The sequence below is a fragment of the Macrobrachium rosenbergii genome, chromosome 59, assembly GCF_040412425.1.
Source record: "Macrobrachium rosenbergii isolate ZJJX-2024 chromosome 59, ASM4041242v1, whole genome shotgun sequence".
NCBI lineage: Eukaryota > Metazoa > Arthropoda > Malacostraca > Decapoda > Palaemonidae > Macrobrachium > Macrobrachium rosenbergii.
The window spans coordinates 1,037,786-1,057,160 of record NC_089799.1 but is presented as its reverse complement, the minus strand read 5'-3'; the positions used below and the strand labels follow the sequence as shown (position 1 = coordinate 1,057,160).

The following is a 19,375-nucleotide window of genomic DNA, read 5'->3' as shown; positions in this document are numbered from 1 at the left end:
ACAAAAACATTTATATAAGAATTAAGAGATGTCTGAGGGAACTATAAAAATATTGGAGTTGTTTCCATACCATGAATAGAGTCAGATATGGAGAAGTATGAGAGACTTTGCAAATGAAGGTCAAGAGATCCTGTGGTCTGTTAACACATGGCATAATGCAGAGAGCACCCTATCCTAGTGTTGATTTGCCTTAAACCTTTCCTGCCCCAAAGCTTTTGAAGAATCTTTATGAAAATAAGTGAAAGTTTTGGACCTACAATATGGACATCAGTGATCTCAAGAGTTTGATTGCAATCATATATATGTATGCTGGATGAGGTAACAGCCAAACTTGGAGTCACTGAAATAATTTCAGTTGTTAATTAGTGACTCCATGAAAATTACCATGGTAAGGATTATTTGGTGGTGATTAGTGATTATTGTGAGTGTTGATTATATATTACAAATGACTTACAGCAAGACACAGACAATTTCCTTGAGTTCAATGTTCCACTTCCACGTACGGAGGAGAAAGTAAAGTGCTTTTCTGAGAATTACATTAAAAATGCCTGTTACAGCATAAACAAATTGGTAAAGAGAGGTAATTATTGAGCAATAAGTTAATAGTCATCAACTTCATTTCTTCTCTACATTCTATCTTCTTCAGGTTTTAAAAGGTTTCATCATAGTTTTATTCCAAGGTTTGCCTTCATCTTCTACTGAATACATGGTTTCTTTAGGACTGCTTAGCATATATTTCTGGCATACATCACAGGCTTCCAACAGCTACTTAATGTCTTTTGCCATGCCTGGCCAAAATATAGTATCTCTGGCAGGGCACATCATGCTGTCGTAACCGAGGTGTGCAGCATGTGCAATTTTTCATGATACTTCTTATTGCCTCCGGAATCAGTAACCTTGTACCTTTCAAGATAATTCCATCCTGGCAACAGAATGTATCTCTGAATTCAAAATATGGCGCTGAAGTTTCTTGTAAGAGACTTACCCTCAGACTGACTGTCTTTAAATGTCCTTGGGAGGTCTTGCATCTTTTCATCCTCTGATGTGGCGACTTTTACCTCCTAAAGTCTTGAATCCAGAAACTTCTGAAGTGCATTCACCACCTATATTCCAGCAGATTCACTCTCATCTGCACAGCAGGCTCTACTTAATGTGCCAGCTAAGTAGAAATGTTCCTCCCAAAAATTTGAACTCAACATCATATCTGTTGAGTTTCATCATTATTATTTGCAAACAAACAGGAGCTTTACTAAGTGGCTTCTTTAGAATTAAAGCCAATGGCCTTTTGTCTTTTTCTGTAAACAGTAAACTTCCTTCCATAAGTATATTCAAATTGTTCCAATCCATATAATACAGACAAAGCGTCCTTCTCTATTTGGGGCCAGTTGTGTTCACTCATGGATGCGTATTCCAGAGGTCTGTCCTCTTGCATTAATACTGTTCCCAAACCATCTTTGCTGCTGTCCACCTGCAAGGAAAGTCCCTTTTTTGGGGTCAAAATTTGCTAGCTTTGGAGTTTCTTTAGTTTTCTGTTTTAATTTTTTGAAAGCCACTTTGCATCTGGGACTCCACTCCCATTTTAAACCTTTGCATCAAGTTTGCTAAGTATTTTTGCATGTGTAAGGCTTAGCAAGACATCTTCCAATGTGGCCAGCTTATAGTGTTCCCTCTATGAAGCTCTGTTTAAGGGCAGATTCTCAAATTATTGGGCTTTCGTAAAACAGCCATTCAAATAACCCAACATGTTGGTTCACTTAATGGAATAAGAACACCCCTCTTGACTAAAAGATCAAGTTCTTGCTTTACCTGGTCTTGCAGTGCTCGTGGTAGGTGATGGCAGGGAAGTGCTCTTGGTGCCTCTTCTTCATTGACATTCAGTTTTGCTAGTCGTCAGTCACATAAAACTTGCATTATGTTATCTGTGTCAACTCTAGCAATAAATGAGTCTCTGATGATTGTTATAAAACCCAAAACCTGACAAGTACTTTTACCAAGAAGACACATTAAATCATTAGTTACCACTATAAATGTTACCTATGGGCAATTATTATTTCTCCAAAATGTGTATTAACTTGTTCCACATCTTGAGTCTAACAGGTGCTGCCTTCACTTGGTGTATATTTTCAAATCTTTGGCAATTACCATTAATATCTGTGCCTGTATTGATAACATGTCAAAATGATGTGTTCTTTTATTGTTTACAAAATGTAGTCTCATTAGATCTCTCTTTAATGTTAACAGTGTTCATACAAGCATATTCACTTCTTATATCACCATGTTTCTTTCATATTCATCTGTATCCTTTTTAGTGGTAAGAACTGGGCTTTTGTGCACAAAAGTCTTAATCCAAGCAGGACATATAAACTTGACTGGAGCATGGTGATACCCATAAAATTTACCCACGCTGAATGACTTACCATCACCCTAGAGTTTCCTTGTGCTCTCTGATCACTTAATGTACCAGTTGACTGTCATGGTGGACGTGGCTTGATGCTGACACTAAATACAAATTCCCACACTCGATGGGTATGAGTACAACAGATTCGTCATTAACTTATACCTTTCTTTATGGCTCAGTGGTCTTGGACGTCAACTGGAATCCATTGGAAGGTACCGTTGAGTGTTCCATTTATCACTTATAATTCCCCTTCGGTGATATTCCCAAAGCAGCGAGAATTGGATATTAAACGACATTTGTAGTTTAAAGTTTGTACAGTATACAAATCACAGTTATGTGATAAAAATTTATATATATATATATATATATATATATATATATATATATATATATATATATATATATATATATACATATATATATATATATATACAGGCCTATATTATATACATATACATATATAGTAAACCCCCATATTCGCGTTCTCACAATTCGCGGACTCACATACTCATGGATTTCTCTGTGGAACGTATCTGCCAATTATTCGTGGAAAATTCACCCATTCTCAGTATTTTTCACTGGGAAATATTCACTAATTACTATATTTTCATCTCATTTTCATGACTAAATGCACTTTTTGTGATAAAACTATTAAAATACTCAGGTGATGCTCGAGTTACGATAATTCACCTTACGATAATTCGATTTTGCAATGGGGCAAGTAATTAATACTGATACAACAATATTATTTATAAAATATTTTAAAATTTTGCGCAGGCGCAGGCAGCAGCGTAATCAGGCAGTGAGAGAGACCAAATTATAATAGGCAACTTTTCCTCCATCTGTTTATCCCATCTTCTAGTTAAAAAGGTAAACGAGAATGATAAAAGTACAGTATTGTTAGTAACGTTATACTCTTCCGTAAATGCGTACAGCCATAAACAATTGACCGAGAAACTGTTGTTTTGCTTATAACCGAATCGGGTAACAACAGCCGTTTACCTGGTATTTCAACCATCGTACGGTAATAAACAATTACCATAGGTTATGGCACAAATGACGTTAAGTAGAATAAGACTGATATATTTTTACATTATACCCTTATTTGATATGGATAAAAGACCATCAAGGAAATATACGGCTAAATTTAGGCTGCAAGTTGTAGCTGAAGCTGAAAAAATAATGTTCAAGATGCTAATGAGTATACTGTAAATTCTCGTGCATCGGCAACATGGATGAAACTCAATCGTAATTAAAATGGGAGAGAAAGTATTTTAATCAAAACTACTGGGTATGAAAGAACACATTACTGTTATTTTTACACCAATAAACGATAAATATGTAAAGCTCATATTATGATGAAATCAAATAAAAATAGCGAACGGAATCTTGAATTTTTTACACAAAACAAGCTCCCCAAAACGGCCATCATCATTCGTCATCAGCTAACGAAAGTAATAGATAAATTAATTTCACATCGAGACGTATTTTAGTTATATTTCCAGAGAAAAACACTTCGTATAACGAAAAATAACCTTGTCCCATTTAAATAAAGTATCTAGAGATTCATTTACGCTGACTAGAAGCAAGAAAAGCGCTCTGAATTGAGTTAAATGCGGCGAAATAAACACCGCATAGACGATTTCCAAACCAAAACATTGATCGCTATGACTGCAATTTATAACAAAAGCAATATAAGAATATATATACAATATTACTGGATACAGTGGATTAAGGCATAACGTTTTAAAAGATCTAGGGAAAAGATGTATATTCGTTATGTGGACGTATGTATATGATATGTGAATATAGAGTACAATATGATGTAGGCTATGCTACCGTTTATGTATACAATACACCACAGTGTAGGCTAAGCTAATTCTTGTTTGTTATTCAATTTCACTTTGCATGAACCTCCAGAATTAGCTGAAATTAATAATTACTATACGTGTATTTATAGAGTATACTTTATGGCGTAGGCTAGGCTACCACATGTATACATGGTACCGAATACCCTAGTGTAGGCTAGGCTATGCTCAAGATACGTTTTGGTATTTCTTACCTTTTTTCCAACAAACAATGGTTTGTTTTGGAACCTAACCCCATCGTAAGTAGGATAATACCTGTATAAGCATTTTTATTTTGTTTTGTGTGTGTTTGAACTATCAAAATAGGCAGTTCTAAGGGTTTTTAGAAGGGTTCCAAGTATTCGTGGGTTTTAGCTATGCAGGGGGAAGGGGCTGTGGTACGCATCCCCCACAAATACAGGGGGTTTGCTGTATATATATAATATATATATATATTATATACATTGTCACGATGCATTCCAAGTACTTGGTTATTACGCAACTAATCACAATATTAAAAAATTTACCTCACTTCAGCCAGATACCTGAACTCTCATAACAATAAAATTTATGACTGAGTACTCTAAAGGTAACAGTGATCCCTTAAAAAGCTTACTAATCACGTGAAAAATCAAACTAAGTTTATCAAAACAAGTGAGGTATCAACGTTTAAACAAGAAATATGCCAGAGTAAAAGGGCGTCACTCCATCAAACAACTTTTAACTTCAGCAAATATAAAGGAACAAAACATGTTTATCACTTAACCTTGTACACACAATTAATCCTATTCACTGGTGGTCAATACTGTAAATAAATAAAACACTGTTTTTAAAGATTTTGAATACAAAAATTTATTTTTAAGTTCAAAATTTATAATTAGAAATCACAGTCTGAAAAATTTACTATTACTCGAAAACAACACAAAATTTAATTAATTCTTGAGTTAAATTATTAAACAAAATTAAATCACAAAACTTTAATTTATCAAGAAATGAAATTAATCAAGCAAAATTTAAACTATCAAGAATTACTCAAGATTTGAAAAGAAACTCATAATAAATGAAAATTAAATCAAGTATGCAATGTTAAATTGTCTAGAAATATTTAAAATACTAAGTAAATAAATGTTAAATCACCAACATATAAACTGTGAAAAATTAAGAGATTGCAAACACAAGAACACAAAAATACACAAAAGATTTATCAATAATAATTTCACTTAGGCAAAAATTCTCTTAATATACCTGATTATACCATGGTAATAATAAGTAAAATTCACTTAACCTTGCACAAGCTTGTGCTTTGTATAATCCACAAAACACACTTTTTGTCAAGCTCTGTTACAGTTTTCTTAAAGTCAGATCTCAAAAGCTAAGATTAACACTAGTGACCACACAAATATTCTGCGTTAACTTCTCTCCTTTGAAGAAAGAGAGAAAGGGAACCAACTTTAACAGTTTCTAAAATCAGAATGAGCAAATTCTAGGATTCCAGTAGGAAATGAAAAAATCAGATGACGTCATTAAAGCATTTTGGAACGAGATACAAGAGAACATTCTAGAAAAAGGAAGATGATGTAATTGATTAAGAAGTGCTTTTACCCTCAAAGTCATATGTGACTCGAATAAAAAAAATCATATGGAACGCGATCAGAACAATACTTGATCAGAGCAATGTATGTAACACGGCAAAATTATTCGTCTTCTTCTCGTACGGGACAAAACTTTTACAGAAATCTAAACACAATCAAAACAAATTGTAACTGGCTAATTATGACTTGCATGCTTTAAAAACAAAACAAAAAACCCAAGTTGGTTTCCAGAATAAAGCAGCAATTCTTATCTAAATCTGTCAGCACTTTATCTTTTGCAGTGACAGCTGAAGTGAAACAAGCCTACCTACCACACACATGTGTTGCTCATATACTGTTACTATTATAATGTATCATTAATTCTAAATTACGCTGTTAAGTTATCTTAATCACTAACTCTTTTGAGATCTGACATTACACTACATATGATATTTTAACAGTTATTATTGTTACACATAACACATGATAAATAGAAGAGTAACTATATCAAAACTATAGGATGATATGCATATTACAAGGCAACATTTTGAAATTCCTCCCCCAGAAGATTAGTTAACGCGGGTTTGAATCCAATGATTCATAACGAGATAAATAATCTGCTATGACATTATCTTTTCCCGAAATGTGTTTCACTTTTACATTATACGGTTGCAGACATAAAGACCACCTTGTCAGTCTCTGGTCATTATTTTTCAGACAGTACTAAAATTTCTTCATTCCTAGGTCAGTTCACACACACTTCAAACTTTTCCAATGCTGTGATTAATGCTAACGTTTCTTTTTTGATTGTTGAGTAAGTTTTCTGATGCTTTTTCAACTCTAAAGACATGAAACATACTGGATGCAGAATACTGCTGTCATCTTCTTGAAGTAAAACAACTCCAATTCCACAGTCAGATGCATCAACTTGTATCACAAACTTTTTATTGAAGTCTGGAGTTTAAAGCACTGGTCTTGACATTCTGGAGTCCAAGCAAACTTTGTCTTTGGACTGGTTAAGTCAGTTAAGGTAGCTACTACAGCTGAGAAATTCGGACGGAATCAGCGATAAAATCAGCCATTCCCGAAAATCTTTGTAGCTGTTTCCTGGTAGTAGGGGGGTTAGCCTTGCAGATACCTTCTACATTAGCGTCAACAGGAGCGAGAAGGTCTTTTCCAACTTCAAATCCCAGATATTGAACAGTTGCCTTTCCAAACTCACTTTTTTGTAAGTTGATTGTTAGTTCTGCTTCCCGTAGCTTCTTGAACACTCCTGAAAATCTTCAGATGTTCTTCCCATGTATTAGAATAAATCACAATGTCGTCAAGATATACACCAACTCCTATGGATCCGAGGAGTTGATCCATCACTCGTTGGAATGTTGCAGGGGCATTCATCAGACCAAACGGCAAAACAGTGTATTGATACAGTCCAAAAGGCGTAATGAAAGCTGACAGTAACTTAGCATCCTCATCTAAGGGAATCTGATAATATCCTTTTGACAAGTCTATCTTGGAAACAAATTTGGCTTGCCCAATATTATCAAGTAATCAATCAATAAAAGGCAAGGGACAATTATCAGCCATACTGATGGAATTCAGTTTCCTATAATCAGTACACACCCTAAATGAGACATCTCGTTTCTTCACTAACACACAATGAGAACTATAATGACTTGAACTGGGTTCTGCTAATCCATGCTGCAACAAGTATTCCACTTCTTTCTTCAAAACATCTTGATGAAAAGGTGATAAGCAATAAGCTCTCTGTTTAAAAGGTTTTCCATCTTCTCTAATCTTTATCTCATTCTTTGTCAGATCAGAATGCCTAGGTACATCTGCAAAAATTTCAGGAAACTTCGAATTACCTCACTTAATTCACTACTTTGTTCAACACAGTTGTTTTAGTTTATCCTCCAAATTTTCCAATATGGAAGAATTGTTCATCTTGCTTTCAGATCCCAATTCGTAGCCATCAGTGTCCTCTGAAGATGAAGTTGTCTGTGTTATTGACACTGTTACAGTTTTAGTCCCTGAGAAGTAAGGTTTCAGAAGATTGACATGTATCTTCCTCTGTCGTTTCCTTCTTCCTGGTGTTTCAGTCACATAAGTTTGATCACATAACTTCTCTATTATCCCATACGGACCTTGAAACTTATTGGTAAGGGGAAATCTTTTCACTGGTAAGAACACTAGAACTTGCTGTCCAACACCAAAACTTCTTAGCTTAGTCTTAGCGTCATATCTCCTTTTCATTTTCTCGTGACTTATTTTCAGATTTTCCAAAGAGAATTTTCTCATTTCTCTTAACCTTTTCGTCAAATTCTTCACATATTCTCCTTGGATTTCCTCTTGATCTTCCAAATTCTCTGCAAGAATCTTCAGTGGACCTCTGACGTCTCAACCAAAAATAATTTCATTTGGTGAACATCCCATACTTTCTTGATAAGCATTCCAAACCTCAAAGAAGATCAAGGGTAAACCAGCACCCCCATTCTCTTCCTGATTCATTACAGTACTTAGTTAACATGCTTTTCAATGTCTGGTGGGACCTTTCCAAGGCTCCTTGAGTCTCTGGATGATAAGCAGTTGATAACTGTTGTTTCACTCCGAACAAGTTTATCACATCCTGGAACAATTTTGAGGTAAAGTTCGTTCCTCTATTACTTTGCACAATTTCTGGTATTCCAAACTTGAAAAAAAACTCCACCAACTTCTCAGCAATTACCTTTGTACTTATACTTATTACAGGAATCGCCTCAGGATACCTTGTCACTGGACACATTAATGTAAACAGATATTCATTTCCTTTCTTTGTTTTCGGAAGTGGCCCAACCACATCTATAATCACCTTGCTAAAAGGTCCTCCTATAACTTCTATGGGTTGTAGGGGGGGCTTTCTGAATAGTTTCATTCGGTTTTCCAGCTATCTGGCATGTGTGACACTCTCTGCAAAACCTCCTAACATCATTATGGAGTCCAGGCCAGAGAAAATACTTCATAATCTTCTCAACAGTCTTCCTAATTTTCATATGTCCAGACTCGTGTGCTCTGCTACCACTTGCTGCCTCAGTGGATATGGAATCAAAATTTGATGATATTCACTCCATTCAGCATTTCCTGGTATATCTGCAGGTGGATGCTTCCTCATTAGCAATCCTTCCTTTAGATAATAACAGGTAGGAGTTTGTTGCATCTCTTCATGATCAACAACCGTGAAGAACAACTCAGTCAACGTTGTATCCTTCATATGCAGTTCCATTAGCTTCTCTCTAGTCACTTGACCAACTTCAAGGGCTGAACTCTCAATATCTGCTAACTCTGTGACAGTAGTTTCACTACTATCTTCAGGAACACTTTGACTACTCTGAGTCTCTTCAATAACAACAGGATCCTCCTCTTTTGGGGAGATCTCTTTATTACTAACACTAGGGGAAACTTTACTTTCCTGGAATAGCTCTTCTAAGCTAAAAGAGCCTTCACTTGATCCTTCTGGTACAGGTAAAGCCTCAGTTTCTTCACTTGCAGACATAGTTCTCTTCATACAACTTGGAAACAGGTGGGAGTTTTTCTTCTCTAAATCTGCTGTAGGACTAATCCTCAATGGTCTGTCTGTCACTACAGGACAAGGAACAAATGGTACACCACCATCTTCATTACCCAGTAAAACATGTACACCTTCAACAGCTAGTGAGTCCTTTACAGCAAAATCTACATTCCCTGTCACCAATACATAGGACAGGTGCAAGCAGCATACAGGAGTTACCTCTTCTCCTCCTATACCCTTCACAATAACTGAATCTCCTGTGAGATTCTTCTCCAACAGTGGGTGAGCACCACGAACTACCACACTGTGGTTACTCCCAGTATCACATAATACCTTGACTGGTACCTGCACTCTCCCTCCTTGAGTTGTCAGCGTACCTTCATAGATATGTGGCTTAAAAGCCTCCAAGCTGTTCAGCCACTCACTGCTTGAGGTTACATTTCCACTGGTTGCTAAACACTCTGCTTGTTTAGTCTCAGTCTTCCCTACTGTCTCAGTCTTTCCCACACTGCTCTTCGTAGTTTGCTTCACCTGGTTACCTTTAACCACTTTACCAACTGGTTTGGTCTGCTGTTGTGTCTGATAACAATCTCGACTGTAGTATCCTACTCTTCCACACTTGAAGCTGTCTTGAGAAACTGGATGGTGAGGATTTAACATTTGATTGCTGAGGGGTATTACCTGGCTTTGTACTGGCATTGCCGCTAGAAGGGTTCCCAGTAGTAATGTTCCTGAAATTTGGATGAGACCTAAAACCTGTGCGTTGTTGGTTCTGGTACTTGACATTATAATTTCTTTTGCTGCTTATAATATTATAGTCTTCACTCAATGTAGCAGCTTTGTCAAGTTTCTTAACCTCTTTCTCTCTTAAATAGGATCTTGTGTGTTCAGGAATTCCGGTAAGATATTGCTCTAGGACTACTAACTCCTCAAGTTCGTCCATAGATTTAACTTTAGCAACCTCCAACCATCGTTTGAAACATCTTACTTTGTAGGCATAATCTAAGAAAGTCATGTTGTCATCCTTTCTCAAAGATCTGAATCTTTCATTGTAATGTTCAGGGGTCATCTGGTAAACTTGTAGCACATTGTGTTTGAGTACCTTGTACTCTTTACACTGATCAACTGATAAGGCTAAATAGGCAGTTCTTCCTTTACCAATGAGAGCACTCTGTAACAAGACTGACCATTTATCTTCTGGCCATATGAACAACAACAGCAATAATAATGATAACCATTATCATTATTGTTATTAATGATAATAGAAAAGATAACATATGCTACTAATACTATAAAAGTAGATAGTAGGTTGACATGGCACCAGCTACCCATTGAGACACCACCATTAGAGAGATTAAGGTCCTTTAAAGATTGACAAGTGCAGTTTGTTGTTGGGTCCCTCTCTTGTCATGGACTTTTTCTATTCCTACACCAGCTCAGAATATTCCGGCATATTCATTACATATCTTTTACTGTTGACACACGCTTGACAATGCTTAACACCCTGCATTTCTTATCCTTTTCAATCTGTCCTTTCTTGTTGTGTAGAAAGACTCATAAGTCTGGTAGGCATCTCTTCTAGGAGAAGGCCACTCCGAAATAAATCACTGTTCTTCAACCCAGAACAGTGCCATAGCCTTTGTACCAGGATCCTCCACTGTCTTAGTTTGGAGTTCCTTTGTTCAGGCACACTTTTCTGTTAGTTCCCTCTTCCTCTTGTTTTCATATGGTGTGCAGTGCAGGCTTAATAGAAACCCTGGTGGTATAACAAGAGAATACTTTATCCTTATCATTTGCTTTTTCTTTATCTTTATCCAAAATTCATTCTCAAAACCACTACTCTTGTCCTTCCTTCAGTGTCTGGTAAATCTGGCGATGTATTTGTCCTTGCTGGGTGTGAGAGCTCCTCCCAGTTGACTAGTTTCATTCCAGCAATAATTGTCTCATTATGGGTGTACATTTTTCAGTATTGATTTTACATGTACATATTGTTCCTGTTATTGTTTTTATTAACTTTGTAAGTATCCTGTATGCCTGGTTTACAGATTGTTGCTCCTTTCTGGTGATATTGACTTAATCCTGGTTTGAAGAATCGATCATTTAAATGTATTTTATACAGCAATTTCCATGGATTATACAATAATGAACAGAACTTGGATCAAGCTGCTGTTAATTTTGATATCCTTTTTTTGTTGTGAAATGCTTGTGTCTGATTTGTGACATATTTTAGAACTGTTGCTTCTAGGGTTTAAGAAGTCCATTTTAATCAAGCATAATGGTATCCCAAGGGCCCATGGAATAGCTTTGTACATTAGGAAGGGTTTCTCTGCATCTCATAGGCCACTGTTTGAGTATGGCTGTCTTGAAACATAGGTGGTTAAAGTAGGTGGAAGACTAATAAATCGTAATGTTTTTGCTAGCAATAAGAACCCAGATTTGGATGACTGTTTATGGCTCCTGGCTTACCAAAATGACAGCAGTTCAGAAAGCTATCCAAGGCTTATTTAATTGTTGTTGGTAATTACAGTGCTCATCACACTGATTGGCTGAGCTCAGTACTGCCAGAGATAATCCTGGTGTTGCTGCTCAAGAGTTCTCCACTATCTCTGGTTGTGAGCAGTTAATTAATGAATTCACACTCCAATCTGGCAACTGTCTTGACCATGCATTCACAGATGTTACAGGGATTGTATCTCGTGGAGTAGGTTTGCCAGTGGGTTCATCTGATCATTGTTTGATTAAGGTTCATGTGGTGATGGATCAGGTTGTTCCTGATGTTATCTTTTCAAGAAAAGGATACTTGAAATCCCAGGCTAATTGGAATGGTTTTCGCAGTGACCTTAGTGAGTTCAGGTTGAGTGATATTTAGAGAGGTCTGAATATTGTTGAGTATTTAAATGATCACCTTAAGACTATTATCGAGAGGAGAATTCCTTCTAAAATCATCAAGCTTCCTCTTAAAGATAAGCCATGGTTTAATGTTGTATGTAAGCTTGCGACCATGAAAAACAGTTAGAAGAAGTAACAGAGGGTAATAGGAAATATTGGATATTAGAAAATAAAAAATAAATTAACAAAGTGTAACAAACCCAACTCGGTTTGACGTAACTTTTATATGGTCTGTTTCCCGGCTGATTCTTCGTATGGATTTGCTACAAAAAATGGTTATTAAAAGACACAGGGTCCCATTGATAATACATTTCACAAACAAACCGTAATAATCATTACTCAATACAAAAAATACCCAAAATCCAATACACATAAAACTATCGGCAAAAGATCGGGAAAACTTCACTCTAAAAATAGATATCACTATTACCCATAAACTCAGAACCCTTGGTCGGAGGACGGAAAAAAAAGTAGGACCCACGCAGGAGTCGGGCGAGAACTGATTTCTCCGGAAAAACAAGAACAGGAGTTAAAGCAAATAAGAATCCGACCAATTCCTTTGAGCAACAACCAAACAACTGAACCACCTCTTAAAAGGCTTATAAACATTTGCATGAAAACATAAACAAACTATCATACGACTACACTACAAAATAAAAACATTTAATGAATGTTTCTTACACCTCCCCCCTTAAGAAGCCTGGCATAGGACAAGTATCGAACATTATACATATACCTTTAGCTTGAACGTGACAAAGTATCAGCTATTACATTTTCTGCACCTTTTATATGGTTTATTACTAAGTCATACTCCTGAAGTAACAAAGACCATCTCATTAACCTTTGATTAGAATTTTGCATTTTATTTATAAATCTTAAAGGATTGTGATCAGTTCTGACACAAATGGGAAATGGAGAACCATGAAGAAAGTATTTGAAGTGATCCAATGCTAGAATCAGTGAGAGCGCCTCCTTCTCCACCGTTGAGTGTTTCTTGAATTTCGAGGAAAAATACGAGACAGGATGAAAAACGTTTGTCGTACCACTCTTCTGAAGCAGCACTGCCCCTGATCCCGTATCACAAGCATCAACATGTAACTCGAAAGGTTGCGTGAAATCCGGAGAACGAAGAACAGGATCAGAAGACAACATTAACTTAATGCTGTCGAAAGCTCGCTGACATTCATCAGACCACTGATAATCCTTTTTAGGACTCAGCATCGAGGTCAAAGGAGCCGCTATTGCTGAGAAGTTGGGGCAAAAACGACAGTAGAAGCCAGCCATTCCTAGGAATCTCATCAGGGACTTGTGGTTGGTGGGAACAGGGAAATGCAAGATAGCATCAATCTTTGTTGTCTTAGGTTTTGTAAGACCACATCCAACTTCATATCCCAAATAGGTAACGGTTGCACATCCAAACGTACTTTTCTTTAGGTTGATAGTCAGCCCTGCCTCACTCAACCTTGGCAAAGGAAAAGAATCTGTTACAGTCAGTTCGTTCACTTTACGGAAATCTGTACAGAGTCGGTCTGTTCCATCCTCCTTAGGAGTCAGTAGAGATGGTGAAGCCCAGGGACTACAGCATGGCTCGATCAAGCCGTTCGTTAGGAGATACTGCACGGCCTCTTTCATCCTAAGTCTTTTCTGTGGGTTAAGCCTGTAGGGAGACTGCTTGATTGGGGTTGCCCCATCAGTTAGAATTACATCATGTTTTAAAATGGTACACAAACCCAGTTCATCTTTTACAACATCAGGAAACATTTCAAATAAGTGAATCAGATCTAGAAGTTTTTCATTATCCAAATGTCGGTTCTTGTCACCAAGATTTCTCTTAATCTCAGAATTTTTCACAGGGTACTCAAAACCTTTCGCTCCTAACTCTACTTCTCCAGCCAGAGAACATAAAGGTTTCATGGCTGACACTACATTCTTAGAGGGAGTTCCGCTTACATCATTATGTGAGGAGTCTGTCTCTGTCATTCTGCCATGATAACCTTTAAGAAGGTTAACATGTACCTTTCTTGAACCTTTTCTCCTATCAGGAGTACTTATTACATAATGAAGTTCGTCCACTTTTTCTTTAATAAGATAAGGACCTGAATACTTGGCTTCAAAAGGACCCCCTGAAACTGGCATGAAAACTAAAACCCTATCACCAGGTTGAAAAGTTCGTACCTTACTCTTAATAATTACGTTTCATTCTAACTTGGCTTTCTCGTAAATTTTCAGTGGCAATAGCTTGAACTTGAGATAAAGTAGTCTTCAGTTTCACAAAAAGCTGAGAAAATGACTGTACTGTATCTGGTGGATCCTGCAAATGCAAAGATTCTTTTAAAATTCTTAAAGGTCCTCTAACCTCTCTCCCAAACAATAATTCAGAAGGTGAGTAACCTAAAGATTCATGCTTACTTTCTCTAATAGCAAACAGTAAATACTGATAACCTTCATCCCACTCTGACTGGGTCTCAAGACAATACTTTCTAACCATGGTCTTAAAAGTTTGGTGAAAACGTTCTAGAGCACCCTGTGACTCAGGATGGTAAGCTGTGGAAAAACATTGATCTACACCAAGCCCTTTCATTATTTCAGCAAACACCTTTGAAGTAAAATTTGACCCCTGATCATGCTGAATAACTTTTGGGAACCCAAAATACGTGAAAAATTTTAACAATGCTTGTACTATAGATTTAGATTTAATATTCTTGAGGGGAACGGCCTCAGGGTATCTAGTCATTGTGCACATAATAGTAAGCAAATACTGGTTTCCTCTCCTTGTCTTAGGCTAAGGTCCCTCACAGTCCACAATAATCTTATAAAAAGGTTCACTTACCACAGGTATAGGGGATAAAGGAGCAGGTGGAATGGGTTTATTCACTTTACCGACATGTTGGCAAACATGGCAGGTTTGTATGTACTTTGAAACATCAGCCTTCATTTTTGGCCAAAAGAAATGAGAAAGAATTTTTTGGAAAGTCTTGTGAACTCCTAAATGACCTTGTATTCCGTCATGGGCCATTGACATCACATTCTCTCTAAAACATTTTGGGAGTATAACCTGATGTACTTCCGACCATTCTTCAGCTTGGCAATCAACAGGACAGAATCTCCTCATCAAAACTCCACCTTCAAAATAAAAACCAGGATTAGTAACAAGATCCTTTTTGTCGACAGCCTTATTTAATATATCAGTTAATGTAGGATCATTCTTTTGTGCCTTGACCAAGCTGTCTTTGCTAAAGGGCAATTGAAGATACTCAGAGGATGAACTGCCTTCTTCATTATTTTTATAAGCCTTCCTATTTTGTGAGCGAGTGACAGCACAACTGGGAAATAAACCAGGAAACTCGCTCTCAATATCAGCTGAGGGATCGTCCAATAATGGGCTCTCCACAACTACGGGGTCAGGAACAACCAGTGTACCAGCAAGATCATTGCCCAACAAAAACTGTACATCATTCACCGGTAATGGCTGAAATATTACTCCAACAATCACAGGACCTGAAATCAACTTACTGATCAAGTTAACCTTGGCCAAAGGGAGACTAGGATTTCCTGACAAATCCTTCAGCAAGACTCGTTCACCTGTGAACGATTTCTCAACACCCGGAAGGCAGCTACCTACCAGGATGCTTTGAGCTGACCCTGTATCACGGAGAATATTTACGTTTATTGAATCATCACAGTCAATTAAGGAAACCTTTCCAGTAAATTTAAATCCTTTAAACGGATCCTTTTCGTCTTTAACTGCAGACACTTCGTCCTTACCACTCTGATTTCTCAAAATATACTTAGGTTGTGTAATTGGCTGAATTTTTAAATTCAGATGGGGCTGAGCCATATCATTGTTATCCTGACCTGTTAAGGGTTTAAAATGCTTCGACTTTTTACAGCTTTTAGACCAGCATTCAGAAATACTGTGACCTATCTTCTTACAATAAGAACAAGAAATATCAGATTTGTTACTCTTTGACCAGACACTCTGAGACAGCTTAGTAACATCACCATTCTGAGCCCCAGGGGAACTGACAGAGACAGACTTTACATTAAAATTTCTTCCACCAACCGACTGGTTCTGAGCTTTATGAGATAGAGAATAAGAATCCGCTGCAATGGCAGCCTTTTTAAGTAAAGTTATTTCCCGATCTTCCAAATATAATTTAACAGGTACGGGTATACACCTTTTAAATTCTTCCATAACTATAAGGTTACACAAAGAATCAAAATCATTTACTGAACATGACCCTAACCATTTCCTAAAAGCTCTAAATTTCTCGTTTGTAAATTCAACATAAGTCTTACCAGAGAGTTTTTGTAGTTTTCGGAATTGCTGACGATAGCCTTGAACAGTTAATTCATAAGCTGCCATAATAGTCGTTTTCACCAGTTCATAGTCTTTTGATTCGTCTACTGCAAGATTAGTATAAACAAGTGCCCCCTTTCCAATCAATACCGTCTGTATTAATATAGTCCAAAATTCTCTAGGCCAAGCTAAAGTAGTTGCTGTCTTCTCAAATTGTCTAAAGAAAACCTCAGGATCCGACTCTTCAAACTTCGGTACTAACCTACTTACCTTAGCCACATCAAAAGGAAGGGGTTCCGACAAAAGGTTGGGCGGAGGCTGTTGGCTCTTCAGCTTAGCGAGTTCAAGTTCTTTGTCCAATTTCTCCTTTTCAAGAGCAAGCTTCTCCTTCTCTAACCTAATTTTCTCAATCTGAAACTCTCGCTCTTGAGCAGCATCCATTTCCAATATTTGCTTACTTGTAGCCTCCAGATTTTGAAACTGCATACTTAGACGCTTTTCTGCATGAGACTTGCATAAATCAAGAGCATCCTCGGGCAAAACGCTATTAAGCACAAGATCATGGATAATGTTTGTCTTAATTTCATTTTTGGTCATTCCAGACTTAATCTGCACATGATAATGTCGAGCAAGATATATCCAGTCATCCTTTCTAGGAGAACTATCGATGATTAAATCCAGGGAGGGGTTACCTGTAAATTCGTGCACATCGAAAGGCATGTTTACCAGTATTTACCGAGTCTGAAAAAATAATGGTCCTCCAACAAATTACCATTAGACGAGCAATTCGGCTTTCAAAACTTGAGAGATGATATTGGCAAAAAAATGAATTAAGAGGATCATAGGTTGAAATGTGATCATTAGGATATAACCAAATGATATTTTATAGGGTATGACGGCAATGTAATACGCGAGTTCTCGTGAGCAATACAAGTTCACAAACAAGCAACGATTTGAGAAAGAAGAGGTTCCAAGCTATCAGGCAATGAGTCAACAATAAACAGTTAAGAGAATCCTGGTCAGGCCCCCACTTGTAACAAACCCAACTCGGTTTGAGGTAACTTTTATATGGTCTGTTTCCCGGCTGATTCGTTGTATGGATTTGCTACAAAAGATGGTTATTAAAAGACAGGGTCCCATTGATAATACATTTCACAAACAAACAGTAATAATCATCACTCAATACAAACAATACCCAAAATCCAATACACATAAAACTATCGGCAAAAGATCGGGAAAACTTCACTCTAAAAATAAATATCACTATTACCCATAAACTCAGAACCCTTGGTCGGAGGACGGAAAAAAAAGTAGGACCCACGCAGGAGTCGGGCGAGAACTGATTTCTCCAGAAAAACAAGAACAGGAGTTAAAGCAATTAAGAATCCGACCAATTCCTTTGAGCAACAACCAAACAACTGAACCACCTCTTAAAAGGCTTATAAACATTTGCATGAAAACATAAACAAATTATCATACGACTACACTACAAAATAAAAACATTTAATGAATGTTTGTTACAAAAGTAATAACTGAATAGATAAAAATGTAATGAAAATTTGAGGAAACAGTCTTTGTATCCAGTCGTGATGGCCATAAGTGGTGGTCTACCCTCAAGTTATCACTCTTTGGAGTTGATTCAAGTATACCCCCTCTCTTAGTAGAAAATGGAACTGCTGTATATTGCCCTAACCCCTTAAACAGAAGGCAGAAATTTTGGCTCAAGTCTTTGTGAGGAAAGAGTGTGGTGAATCCTTGGTATTGCCTCAGTCATGCTTTCCAGTGCATAAGTTGTGTTCAACGGCCTTCAGGTTTAGAGAAGTTGAAACTTTGCTTCCGGGCCTTGACAGTAATAGTGGCATGGACCCTAAAGGAATCTTTCCCATCTTTTTTCAAGAAGGTTACTGATTTCATCGCTTCTAGATTGCTGCTATTTTCAGAAGATTAGTTGGACTTGCAAGTTTTCCTTCTGTTTGGAGGAAGGGAAACATTGTTGCATTACCTAAAGGAACTCAGTCCAACTTCATGCCCCTCTGATTGCAAGCCGATTCCAGTTACTCCTGTTTTATCTAAGGGTTTGAGAGCTGTTCTCTAGCATCCTTGTAGGTTTGTTGAATATATTAACTTGCCACCAGCTACAGTCTTTGTCTCCAGTCGTGATGACCGCAAGTGGTGGTCTACCTTCAAGTCATCGCTCTTCCATACAGGCCTTGGTATTGTGATGAACTCTTGTCAATATCTGCTGCCTTGCAGAGTGCTCTTGATGAGGGTACAGAAGTATGCATGGTCGGTCTAGATTTTAGTTCAGCCTTTGACTGCGTGAATCATGAAGCACTCATGTGCAATCTAAGATTGTTGGGAATTGGTGGACCTTTTATTAATATTTTAAATGAGTTTTTAATAGGCAAAACCCAAAGGGTCTGTGTTGATGGCTTTAGTAATGTCATTTTAAGTGTTCCCCAGGGTAAAGTTCTTGGGCTTTTGCTATTTGTTATCTATACTGTGACATGTTTAAGGTCTGGAGAACAACTGATTGCTTATGCCTTCTGTATATTGTTCCTTCTCCATGCCTTAGGTATGTGGTTGCAGAATCTTTTAATAGAGATTTGGAATGTATTCATGTGTGGCTTAGGCTTTAGGACATGAAGCTTAACTCCTCTGAAGCTCAAAAAGTTGGTATCTTAAGGAAATGTTTTAGAATGTTCCAGGAAGAAGTGCTGTTCTCCAGTGTGGTCTTCCATTGCTGACTCTCATCTCAAACTCTGGGATAGAGTTTGTCATCAGTCAAGTGTATTTTACCAGCTATTAATGTAGACTCATTGC

General features: G+C 37.2%; 1 protein-coding gene across 5 annotated transcripts in view; it reads left to right on the top strand.

Moving 5' to 3' along the window:
• The window catches only part of LOC136837764 (nitrilase and fragile histidine triad fusion protein NitFhit-like), a 193,443-nt gene that overhangs the window by 49,874 nt on the left and 124,194 nt on the right, over positions 1-19,375 (top strand). The window lies entirely within an intron of this gene.